At 37.2% G+C, this 14,217-nt stretch overlaps 1 protein-coding gene across 5 annotated transcripts in view; it reads right to left on the bottom strand.

Moving 5' to 3' along the window:
• NEXN (nexilin F-actin binding protein) overlaps positions 1–14,217 on the bottom strand; it is a 211,841-nt gene that overhangs the window by 78,158 nt on the left and 119,466 nt on the right. The window lies entirely within an intron of this gene.

Below are 14,217 nucleotides of genomic sequence, written 5' to 3' on the forward strand. Positions count from 1 at the left end.
AAAAAAAAAAGAGAGAAGGAGTATAACAAAGAAGATAGCATTTAACAAATGAATATGACTGCTGAATCATTATATTGAAATTTCTTTTGGTCTCCAGTGTCTTGGAGCAGCTCTAGAAGAAAAAACAAAAAATCGTGGAACTGTAACCCATATCAAACTTTAAAATCTGTGCTATAACCACTTGTTAAAATGTGCTTGGACATTTATTGCTTTTTTTGCATATATGCTATATTTCACAATTAAAAAATATTTTTTAAAAATTAAAAAATATAAATGGGGCAAAACAAACAAACAAAAAACCCAATCTATGTATATGCTCTCTATGAGAGATTCACCTTAGACCCAGGGACAAATAGGTTGAAGGCAAAAGGCTGGAAAAAGATATTCCAACACAAACATTAACCAAAAAAGAGCTGGGGTAGCTATACTAATACCAAAAAGACAGATGTTAAATACTAAACTTTCATAAGAGACAAAGAAGATATTATATATAGTATAAAAGGGGGAAATCCAGCAAGAAGAAATAACAATTATAAATATTTATGCATCTAATCCAGGGTGCCCCAAAATGCATGTGGCAAACCCTGGCAAAACTAAAGGGAGTAATACATGCATCTACAGTAATAGTTGGAAACTTAATACAACACTCTCTTTACTAATATTTTCACCAATAGATGGACTATCTAGAGAGAGGATCAATAAGGAAACACAGAACCTGAGTAATACAAGTGAACTAGACCTAACAGACATATACAGAACATTGTATCCCCAAATAGCAGGATATGCATTCTTCTCAAGTACTCGGATCATGATCCAGGATAGATCACATGTTGGGTCACAAAATTAGAATCAATACATTTAGAAATACTGAAATTATACAAAGCACTTTCTCTGATCATAATGGAATAAAGTTAGAAATTAATAACAGGCAGAGAGCTGGAAAGTTCCAGATATATGACATTCAAACAACACATTCTTAAACAATCAGTGGGTCAAAGAAGAAATTGGAAGAAAAATCAATAAAAATTTTGAGACAAATGAAAACACAACACACCATATCAAAACTCATGGGAGTCAGCAAAGGTAGTGCTGAGAGGAAATTTATAACCCTGAACAATTGCATTAAAAACTAAAAACTAAAATGAAAGACTTAATGCTGTAACTGGAGGATTTGAAAAAGAAAAGCAAACTAATGCCAAATCAAACAGAAGGAAAGAGATAACAAAGACAAGAAAAGAAATAAATGACACTGAGAACAAAAAATAATAGAATCAATAAAACCAAAAGTTGGTTCTTTGAGTAGATCAATAAAACTGACAAATCCTTATGTGCCAGTTTGAATCTATTGTGTACCCCAGAAAAGTCATGTCCTTTAATCTTCATTTCATATTGCTGGGTGGGATCTTTCTGGTAGTTTCCATAGAGATGTGACCCACCTAATTGTGGGTGGTAACTTTTGATTAGATGGTTTCCCTGGAGAAATGGCTCCACCTATTCCAGGTAGAGTTGCTTATTGGAGCCCTTTAAGAGGAACCGTTTTGGAAAAACCTTTAGAGCCATGAGAGCCACCAGAACCAACAGAGCCAACAGAACAGACAAAGCCCCAGGAAGCCGTTGAAGAGAAAGCTAGCAGATCTCACCATGTGCCTTTCCAGCTGAGAAAGAAACCCTGAACGTCATCAGCCTTCTTGAACCAAGGTATCTTTTTCTGGATGCCTTAGACTGGACATTTTTACAGCCTTGCTTTAATTTGGACATTTCACAGTCTTAGACCTGAAAACTAGCAACTTAATAAATTCCCCTTTTTAAAAGCCATTCCGTTTCTGGTATATCACATTCTGGCAGCATGCAAACTAAAACACTTTATCCAGATGAACAAAGAGAAAAAGAGAGAAGCTGCAAATAAATAAAAGCAGAAATAAGAGGGTGTACTTTACCAGTGACACCACAGAACTAAAAAAGATCCTAAGACGATACTATGAACATTTGTATGCTAAATTAGAACATTTTGTCTAAATTAGACAACTTGGATGAGAAGGACAATCCTAGAAACGCACGACAAGGGCAATCCTAGAAACATATGAACAACCTACACTGTCCACAGAATAAAAAGAAGATCTCCACAAGTCCATCACAAGTAAAGAGATTGAATTAGACATAAAAAAAACTCCTCAAAAAGAAAAGCCCAGGGCCAGGTGGCTTCACAGGTGAATTCTATCAATCATTCCAAGAGGAATTAGCACTAACACTGCTCATAATCTTCCAGAAAACTGAAGGGGAGGGAAAACTGTCTAACTCATTATATGAAGCCAAGATCACCCTAATACCAAAGCCACATAAAGACACTACAAGAAAAGAAAATTACAGACCAATCTCTCTAATGAATACAGATGCAAAAATCCTTAGCTAAATACTTGCAAAGTGAACCCAATAGCACATTAAAAGAATTATATACCATGATCAAGTAGGTTTTATCCCAGGTATGCAAGGGGGGTTAAACACAAGAAAATCTGCTAATGTAATATATCAGATTAACAAATCTAAGGAGAAAAACCACATGATCATCTCAATTGATGCAGAAAAGGCATTTGACAAAACCCACTATCCTTTCTTCATAAAAACACTTCAAAAGAGAAGAATAGAAGGAAACTTTGATATATTGACCAATGGAATCAAACTGAGAATTCAGAATTGACCCTCTCATCTATGGCCAAAAGATTCTTGGCAAGGTGGCAAAGTTCACTCAACTGGAACAGTAGAGCCTCTTTAACCAAATGTATTGGGAGAACTAGATATCCATTTCCAAAAGAATGAAAGAGGGAGAGTGCACCTGGGACTCAGCAGCTGTGGGAACTTCTGAAAAAAACTTCTACCACCTTGTGTGGAACTGATCCCTCAACTGACTTCCATAGCAGAACTTCAAAGGAAAATGGACTCAGACATCCCACAGGCCTTCGAGCAAGAACTCACCTGCCTCATCTGCCTGAACTACCTTGTAGACCCGGTCACCATAGGCTGTGGGCACAGCTTTTGCAGGCCCTGTCTCTATCTTTCCTGGGAAGAAGTGGAAGCACCTGCCAAATGCCCCACATGTAGGGAAGAAAGCTCTCAGCAGACGCATTTCAAAACCAGTATTCTCCTGAAGAATATGGTGTCCTATGTCAGACAAGCAAGTCTCTGCCAGTTCCTGAGCTCAGAGGAACATATGTGTGGGACACACAAGGAGACCAAGAAGATCTTCTGTGAAGAGGACAAGGACCTGCTCTGTTGGCCCTGCTCTAAGTCTCAGGAGCATGAGACTCACAAACACTTTTCCATAGAAGGGGTGGCTGAGGACTACAGGGATTATGTGAGTCTAAGGAGAATGATAATCAAAACTGCATATAGGCAGTTAAATCCAGATCTCCATGAGGAAAGAAAACAACAATTGGAGAGACTGGAAAAGGAAGGCGAAAAGATTTTACAGAAACTCAAGAAAAATGAAGCCAAAATGATTCAAAAGAGGAAATACCTAAGAGAAATGTATGAAGAGCTGCTGAAAATGTGCCGTAACCAGATGTGAAGATATTCCAGGATTTGGGAGACATATTGACAAGGTGAGCCATGCAGCAATTCTGATTTAATTCCTGCTGTTCAATAGGTGTCAGAGTTTTGGAACATGGCAACTGCTACAGATGAGGCCTCAGCTCCATAGAGAGGTTCCCTTCTCCTCCTCTCACTCCACTTCCAGTTGTTGCATCTCTGAAGTTGTTTGCCTCTTCCAGGGAAGATCTGGAATAATCCTCAAATGTTTAAGATTTTAAAAATAATGTGCAATATTAAAAAAAAAAAAGAATGAAAGAGGATCCCTATTTCACACCTTTTATAGAAATTAATTCAAAACGGATTAAAGACTTAAATATAAGAGACAGGACCACAAAAATCCTAGAAGATAATATAGAGAAGCATCTTCAAGACCTTAGGGTAGGTGGTAGCTTCTTAGACCTTACATTAAAGCACAAGCAATGAAAGAAAAAATAGATAAATGAGACTTCCTCAAAATTAAAAACTTTTGTGCTTCTAAAGGCTCTGTCAAGATGGTGAAAAGGCAGCCTACTCAATGGGAGAAAATAAATGGAAACCACATATCCGATAAGGGTTTAATATCCAGAATATATAAAGAAATCCTACAACTCAACAATAAAAAGTCAAACAACCCAATTTTTTAAATGGACAAAAGACTTGAATAGACATTTGTCCAAAGAGAAAACATAAATGGCTATAAAGCACATGAAAAGGTGTTCAACATCACTAGTTAGGGAAATGTAAATCAAAACCACAATGAATTATTATTTCACACCTACCAGAATGGCCACTATTTAAAAAATAAAAACAAAAACAGAAAACTACAAGTATCAAAGAGACAGTGAGAAACAGGAACACTTACTCACTGGTAGTGGGATATAGAATAGGGCAGCTACTGTGGAAGACAGTTTTCCAGTTCCTCCGGCAAACCTGCTAATAGGTATATACTCAGAAGAACTGAAAGCAGGGATAAGAACAGACATTTGCACACTGATGCTCAGAGCAGCATTATTCACAACTGACAAAAGATAGAAACAATCCAAGTGTTCATCAGCTGATGAACAGATAAACAAAATGTGGTATGATGGAATATTATTCAGCTGTAAGAAGAAGTGAAGTCTTGATACATGCAAAAACATGGATGAAACTTGAGGTCAGTATGTTGAGTGGAATAAATCGGACACAAAAGGACAAATATTTTACAATCTCAATAATATGAACTAATTATAATAAGCAAACTCATGGAATTAATTTCTAAGATATAGGTTACCAGGAGATGGAATGAGGGCGGAGAACTGGGAGCTGATGCTTAATTTGTACAGATGGGTAATAAGGTGAATTGGAAATGTTTGGAAATGGATAGAGGCGACAGCAGCATATTATTGTGAGTATAATTAACAGCACTGAATTGTACATATGATTGTGGCTGAAAGGGGAAGCTTAGGGTCATGTATGTCACTAGAATGAAAGCAAGATTGTGCCGGTTTGAAAGAATTTATGTACCCTAGAGAAGCTATTTTTTAATCCTAATCAATCTTGTGGGAGGAACTGTTTCTTCTAATATCTACTCAGAACTCTAAATTGGAAACTTAATTAGGTCATTTCCATGGAGATGTGATTCCCCAATTGTGGGTATTAACTTTTGAATAGAGGGAGATGTGACTCTACGCATTCCAGGTGGGTCTTGATTACTTTGAATCCTTTAAAAGAGGAAGCATTTTGGAGAAAGGCTGAGAATGACAAGAGCAGCAGAGACACAAGAACAACAGAGTCCACCAGCCAGTGACCTTTGGAGATGAAAGAGAATGCCCCCGGGGGAGCTTTATGAAGCAAGAGGACTGGAGAGGAAGATAACAGACATCGCCATGTTCGCCATGTGCCTTTCCAGTTGAGAGGACTTTTGGGCCAAGATGGTGGCTTAACAATGTGCGCATTTTAGTTCATCCTCCAGAACAACTACTAAATAACCAAAAACAGTACAGAACAGCTCCTGGGGCCACGTCAGTGACTGGACGCAAAGCATACCCCAGTCTGGACCAGCTGGACCGGCTGCAAGCCCCTCCAGAGCCGTGAGTTCCCCAAGCGACCATCGCCCCTCCCCCACAGGCTGCTTCCCAGAGGGGAAAGGAAAGAGACTTTACCAGCAGCAGGGGCTGAGCCCAACCAAATGCCAATTGCGGAATTAATTAACAAATTCTGACTACTAAAAATAGGCCCCCAGCTCAGGTGAACCTGGTCAAAGCAGAGGTCACTCATTTTTGCCCTGGTGCCAAGGGGGCAGGGCTGACAGAAAAAGGTACAAAAAGAAGGAAACAGAGGTTTTTGTGGCTGTATTTCTACAAAGGCTTGACTGCTTTTGGATACAGTGGCAGGGCTCCTCAGGCTGCAACTGCCCCAGACACAGGCAGAAACAAACTCATTTGAGGGCTTGTCTGGAGCCTGTGCCTTCCCAAGGGGAGGGGTGAAGCCCAACTGAGGTGGAATCCCTCTCTTAAGGAATTCAGACACCAGGGCTTGGTAATTTCAAGCCATTAAAACCAGCCTACAACCTCTCCTCTGTCTCCACCATGCCCCCAGCCAAAGTTAAAGGAACCACATCATCCTATGCTGGTGGGACCTGCAGGCAGACAAGCACCACATACTGGGCAGGATAAGAAAAACAGAGTCCAGAGACTTCACAGGAAAGTCTTTCAACCTGCCGGGTCTAACCCTCAGGGAAAACCAACACAGATGACTGTTTCCTCCTGATAGGAGGCCAGTTTCGTCTGGGAAAATCCGGCTGCGGTCTATAATACCTAGGTAGACCCTCCTAAGTGTTGGGGGGAAAAGGCACCATACAAGCAGGGCAAGAAACAAGAAAATAAGAACTGAAAAATTATCCTCTGTTAAACAAAACCTAAGCTAGAGGTCCAGAAAAAGCTTAATTGAATGTCAAAGAACAGATAGACAACAAATTTATCCAGCAAGAAAACCCTAGGTAGAAGAAGTGCAAGCAATCTCCAGAATAAACTAATTAAGGTAATTAAATGCCTGGACGCCAGCAAAAAATAACAAATCACACTAGGAAAATTGAAGATATGGCCCAGTCAAAGAAACAAATCAACTATTCAAATGACATACAGGAGCTGAAACATTTAATTCAGAATATTCAAACAGACATGGAAAACCTCATCAAAAACCAAATCGATGAACTGAGGGAGGAAGTAAAAAAGGCAAGGAATGAACAAAAAGATGAAATTGAAAGTCTGAAAAAACAAATCACAGAACTCATGGGAATAAAAGACATGGTAGAGGAGATGAAAAAAACAATGGAAACCCACAATGGTAGATTTCGAGAGACAGAACATAGGATTTCTGAACTGGAGGATGGAACATCTGAAATCTGGCAAGAAAAAGAAAATACAGGGAAAAAAATGGAAAAATATGAGCAGGGACTCAGGGAACTGAAAGATAATATGAAGCACACGAATATACATGTTGTGGGTGTCCCAGAAGGAGAAGAGAAGGGAAAAGGAGGAGAAAAACTAATGGAGGAAATTATCACTGAAAATTTCCCAACTCTTGTGAAAGACTTAAAATTTCAGATCCAAGAAGTGCAGCGTACCCCAAAGAGAATAGATCTAAATGACATACTCCAAGACATTTACTAATCAGAATGTCAGAGGTCAAAGAGAAAGAGAGAATTTTGAAAGCAGCAAGAAAAAAGCAAACCATCACGTACAAGGGAAGCCCAATAATCTATGCATAGATCTCTCAGGAGAAACCATGGAGGCGAGAAGACAGTGGGATAATATATTTAAATTATTAAAAGAGAAAAACTGCCAACCAAGAATTCTATATCCAGCAAAATTGTCCTTCAAAAATGAGGGAGAAATTAAAACATTTTCAGACAAAAAAATCACTGAGAGAATTTGTGACCAAGAGACCAGCTCTGCAAGAAATACTAAAGGGAGCACTAGAGACAGATAGGAAAAGACAGAGAGGTGTGCAGAAGAGTGTAGAAAGGAAGACTATGAGTAAAGGTAAAAAGAAGGAAAATTGGATATGACATATAAAATCCAGAAGGCAAAATAGTAGAAGAAAGTACTGCCCATGCAGCAATAACACTGAATGTTAATGGATTAAACTCCCCAATCAAAAGACATAGACTGGCAGAATGGATTAAAAAACAAGACCCATCTATATGCTGTCTCTACTCAAAGGACATGAGAGCAAGGACACAAATGGACATTTACACACCGATGTTTATAACAGCATTATTAACAATTACCAAGAGATGGAAACAGCCAAAATGTCCATCAATGGATGGGTGGCTAAACAAACTGTGGTATATACATACGAAGGAATATTATGCAGCTGTAACACAGAATAAAGTTATGAAGTATGTAACAACATGGAGGGACCTTAAGGACAGCTGAGTGTGATTAGCCAGAAACAAAAGGACAAATACTGTATGGTCTCACTGATATGAACTGACATTAGTGAATAAACTTGGAATATTTCATTGGTAACAGAGACCGTCAGGACATAGAAATAGGGTAAGATATTAGGTAACTGGAGCTGAAGGGATACAGATTGTGCAACAGGACTGAATGTAAAAATTTAGAAATGGAGAGCAAAAACTACCTAACTGTAACACAATTATGTTAAAACACTGAATGAAGCTGAATGTGAGAATGATAGAGGGAGGAGGGCTGGGGGCATAAATGAAATCACAAAGACAGACAATAAAGATTGAGATGGTATAATCTAGGAATGCCTAGAGTGTATAATGATAATGACTAAATGTATGTTTTTGCATGAGGAAGAACAAAGGAATGTCATTACTGCAGGGTGCTGAAAATAGATGGTAATTAATATTTTAAAATTTCAACTTATGTGTGAGACTAAATCAAAAAATGTTTATTTGGTACAAAATTTATATTTTGACTAGTGCATCTCCTAATATAACTTATGTAGATAGCTGAACAACATAAGTGCATGGAACCTTGAGTAGGACATGAGATTTTGTTGGTTTGTCCAGAGAGATGCCCCGATGAATCCCAGAGTGATTTGATCAGTGAGAGGAAAAGTATTTGCAAAGTCTCCTTTGGGGAATGGTGAGAAAAGGGGAAAATTTAACCTCCCCAAGTTGAATTATTGATATTTTCAAAAGCAATGCAGACAACCAAAGCTATAGGCTGAGCCCCCAGTCTTGGGGTTTGTTCATATGAAACTTAACCCCACAAGGGATAGGTCAAGTCTACCTAAAATTAGGCCTAAGAGTCACCCCCAAGAGAACCTCTTTTGTTGCTCAGATGCAGCCTCTGTCTCCAGCCAATACAACAAGCAAACTCACTGCCCTCCCCCTGTCTACGTGGGACATTACTCTCAGGGGTGTGGACCTTCCTGGTAACGTGGGACAAAGATCCTGGAATGAGCTGAAACTCAGCATCAAGGGATTGAGAAAAATCCTAGAATGAGCTGAGACCCAGCATCAAGGGATTGAGAAAATCTTCTCGACCAAAAGGGAGAAGAGTGAAATGAGACAAAGTGTTAATGGCTGTGAGATTCCAAACAGAGTCAAGAGGTTATCCTGGAGATTATTCTTACGCATTATACAGATATCACCTTGTTATCCAAGATGTAATGGAGAGGCTGGAGGGAACTGCCTGAAAATGTAGAGTGGTGTTCCAGTAGCCATGTTTCTTGATGATGATTGTATAATGATACAGCTTTCACAATGTGACTGTGTGATTGTGAAAACCTTGTGTCTGATGCTCCTTTTATCTATCTTGTCAACAGTCAAGTAGAACATATGGAATAAAAATAAATAATAGGGGGAACAAATATTAAAATAAATTCAGTTTGAAATGCTAGTGATCAATGAAAGGGAGGGGTAAAAAAAAAAAAAAAGAAATCAGGGGCCCAGACTTTAGAGCAGACACATTATGCCCCAAGTGGTGATTATTATTTCTAGATTTTGAAAGGCTTGTTTTATACATATAACCTGGTATTTAGAGATAAGAACGAAGCCGAACAGGTTCAGGTTAAAGTAATTCAGAACATAGGGGTAAGGAAGATAGTGTCTATATTTTAGAACCCCACATACTCTTTGAGACCAATGGAAGAAAGGTTTATTTGATCTGGAACTGAAATTTTCTGTAGTGTATAATCTAATTCAATCTGTATAGCTCATCTGGACAACTGAAACACAGGAAGCACAGAATAAGAAAGAGGTCCTTAATCCTGTATAGATTATTGTAATGCCTGGAAACATCCTAATGTATATTAAGCAGATAATCAAAAAACATTGACAAAGTCCCCTTAGGGAGGGGAGAAAGACTACGGAACTATTAAACCTTACCATGAGGGAATCTCCCGATACTGCGTCAGACTTTAGGGATACTCAAATCAATAGGTCATGCCCTCGATCATGAGGCTTAATCTTGTGAAGCTTATGTAGGTAGCAGAGAAGCTTAGACTATCTATAGGCATGCCTATAGGTAACTCTACTTCTGGAGGACCTCTGTTGTTGCTCAGACGTGGCCTCAGTCTCTCTAAGCCCAACTCGGCAAGTGAAATCACTGCCCTCCCCCCTACGTGGGACATGACATCCAGGGGTGAAAGTCTCCCTGGCAACATGGGAGAGGACTCCCAGGGATGAATCCAGACCTGGTACCGTAGGATCAATAATTCCATCCTGACCGAAAAGGGAAAAAGAAGTGTGATTAATAAAGTATCAGTGGCAGAGAGAGTTCAGAGTCGAGTGGCTACTCTGGAGGGTGCTCTTACACAAGCTCAGGTTGACCTTGCTACCTATCATAACCTGCCAACCCCCAACCAGGACCATTCCAGCCATCCTAAAGAACACCTAGGGCAATATATAAGATTCCACAAGGGTTCCATGCACTAGAGTAACTTTCCAGAAACCCACAATCTCCAGATGGGTCCCTAGTTCAGATAAATCCTGAAACCTAGCCCAGCCTCTCCAGAATATCAGATAGCTCCATCTCCCTACCCCATATTAGTGACAGACCCTTCTAATATCAAGAATTTAGAAGTGCCATAGCCCAAAAACCCCCAAAGAGAGACATGGAAAGATCAAAGGTGATGGTGGAATTATACATAGAAGATAGGATTTAACAAATGAATATGAATGCTGAATCATGAAATTGATATCTCTTTTAGCCTCCAGTATTTTAGAGCAGCTAGAAGTAAATACCTAAAATTGTGAAACAGTAACCGATGTCAAAATCTGAAATATGTTCTACAACTAATCGTGGTGCTATGCTTTGAAATTTACAGCTTTTTTGCATTTATGTTATTTTTCACAAAAAAAAAAAAAGAAGGAAAAAAAGTCGATTGTGTTGATAAACAGGTATTTAAGCCCTCTAGCCTCCTATATTCTGGAGCGGCTAGAAGGAAAAATATGAGAGGATTGTTTGGTAGCCCATGACAAACTCTGGGATCTGTCTTGTAACCACTTGTTGAAGAGTGCTTTGTAAACTATTGCATTTTTTTTTTATTTCTTTGCTTTATATACATGCTATACTATACGATAAAAAAAGTTAAAAGAAAATAAATACATATGTGCACACATTTCAGACTAATGATTCAAAGAAAAATTGAATCTAAAGTCAAAAATTGCTCTCTCTGCAATATTAGTTACTACTTATTAAATGACCATCTCTTTTAATAGATGAAAGGGTTAGAAGAATACAGGGTGGTGGTATCTGAAAAAGTCTTTTCAAGCTTTGAAATAATTATGCTAAGTGAAAGAAGCCAAACACAAAAGACCACATATTGTATGATTCTATTTATATGAAATGTCCAGAATAGGAAAACTCATATAGCAAAGTAAATTAATGGTTGTCAAGGGCTCGGTGAGTGACTGTTAATGCGTAGAGGGTTTCTTTCTAGAATGATAAAAGTGTTTTAGAAATAGATAGTGGTGATGGCTGTACAAGTCTATGAATATACTAGAAACTTTAAAAGGTTGAATTTTATGGTATATATCTGCTATTTATAAAAAATACATTTCAGGGGAAAAAAAAGCTGTGGTTTCAAACCAGTATTTGGCAAAGCTAATATAGGAAAATTTTGTTAATCTCTTTCACAAATGACTTACTTTGTTTAAAGAAGAACCTATGCCAGGAATTGTCTTAACCTAAATAGGCAAGAAATCTTTCTGGTAATTCTGAATAAAACTTTCAAATGATGAAAAACTGTTTAACTTTCCAAAGAATTCTCATCTTATTTTCTTAATAACTTTCTTCATTAAAAGAGTTTTCTCTAACTTACCTTTTTTTTTTAACTTTGACATAAATATTTATTCTTTTTTTTAATTAAAAAAAAATTTTTAAACATAACAATATACAAACACAAACATTCTTACCATATGATCATTCCATTCTTGGTATATAACCAAAAACTCACAATATCATCATCACCATGATCATTTCTCAGAACATTTGTATCAATTCAGGAAAAGAAACAAAAAGAAAAAGGAAAAAAACTCATATATACCATATCCCTTACCTCTCCCTCTCATTGCTAATATTTTCCATCTACCCAATATATTTTAGCCTTTGTTTCCCCTATTCTTTTCTATACCCCTTATCATTCCCTTTCATTGATTGCTAGCATTTCAATGTACTAAATTTATTCTAACATTTGTTCCCCCATTACATATTTATTTTTAATCCATATGTTTTACTCATCTGTCCATACCATAGACAAAAGAAGCATTAGACATAAGATTTTCACAATCACACAGTCTCACTGAGAAAGCTATATCATTATCTAATCATCTTCAAGAAACATGGCTACTGGCACGCAGCTCTACATTTTCAAGTACTTCCCTCCAGCCTCTCCAATATACCTTAACTAAAAACGTGATATCTATATAATGCGTAAGAATAACCTCCAGGATAACCTCTTGACTCTGTTTGAAATCTCTCAGCCATTGATTCTTTATTTTGTCTCATTTCTCTCTTCCCCCTTTTGGTTTAGAAGGTTTTCTCAATCCCTTGATGCTGAGTCCCAGCTCATTATAGGATTTCTGCCCCACACTGCCAGGAAGGTTTTCACCCCTGGGAGTCATGTCCCACATAGAAAGGGGGAGGGCAGTGAGTTTGCTTGTCGTGTTGGCTGAGAGAGAGAGAGGCCACATCTGAGCAGCAAAAAAGGTTCTCTGGGGATTACTCTTAGGTTTAATTTTAAGTAGATTTAGCCTTCTAACTTTTCTTTAAGTGCTTGGCATACAATTAAAAATATTTTAACAAACATTTCTTATAACAGAAAATAATTTGTATTGGAACATTCATATTCTGAGATCATACATTTATACTCTAGAAGCACTTCTAGGATGTTTCTGGATGTATAGACATTCTTGTATATACTCATGTATTTTGTTTTTCATAGGATTTTTTTAAATTTTACCAAGTCTTTCTGATTTTAAAAAATTTAAAGTCAGTATAATGAACACTTTGCAAAATATTTTTTTAAATTATTTATTAGAAAGAAACTTTAGAGAAATTAGACATATCATTCCTCACAGGAGAAAAATTTTAAGTGAATAGTAATTTCTCTTCTTACAAACCATCTTAGATATGTGTCTACTAGAACAGAGAGATAATCATGTCTATATCTCAAAAGTGAAATGGAAGCAGAAATGGCTTTCCAAAGAACAAATGATATATTCTATTACAAACTTACTAGGCAAAGTGTAAATAATTCAGGAGATGATACTGTAAGTGATGGCTCAAATACATATATGCTATAAAACACCAGACAGTGTAAGATGATGACTCAGTACTACTTTTAAAAAGGTAAAATCAAAGCTTAGGATATGGAGTGTTAAACTACCTAAAGCTCTCCACATTACCAAACAAATTCATTTATCAGTTATGGATACATGATACTATTTACATGAAAAAAAAACAGCACCTAATATCAAAAATCTATCATAAGTATGAAAATATTCTTAGATAAAATTGGCCATATGTGATATTTTAAAGTTACCTTAGTGAAAAGAAACCTGCAAAAAGATGAGTACTTTGGAAGTATCTTCGTTTGTATAGTTTAAGTCTCAATAGAAAACAAATTACTCATAAATTTGTAATTCAGTTATCACCACTGTATACACATTAGTGTATTTACATATCTAGCCTTATGTCCCTGCTTGTATACTTACATAATATGCCACATGCATGTTTTTCTTTTTACAAAATTACAATCATAATTGGATATAAAGCTCTACATCTTACTCCTTTCACTCAACCTATGTACTTTCCCGTCTCAGTAAAAGTTATTAGAAACATGTAAATGAATTATATAATAATACAGGCATACCTTGAAGATCTTCCTGGTTTGGTTCTAGGCTATCCCAATAAAGGGAAAATCACAATAAGGCAAGCCTCAAATATTTGGTATCCCAGTAAATATAAAAGTTATGTTTATATTATTCTGTAGTCTATTAATGCACTATAGCATTATGTCTAAATAAACAATGTACATAGCAATTAAAATGCAATATAGAGACACAAAGTGAGCATATACTGTTGGAAAAATAACACCGACAGACTTGCTCAACACAGGGTTGCCACAAACCTTCAATTTGTAAAAAATGCACTGTGCTATTAGCATAGCATAATAAAACAAAGTATGCCT

The sequence above is a fragment of the Tamandua tetradactyla genome, chromosome 11 (assembly GCF_023851605.1).
Source record: "Tamandua tetradactyla isolate mTamTet1 chromosome 11, mTamTet1.pri, whole genome shotgun sequence".
NCBI classification, from domain to species: Eukaryota; Metazoa; Chordata; class Mammalia; order Pilosa; family Myrmecophagidae; genus Tamandua; species Tamandua tetradactyla.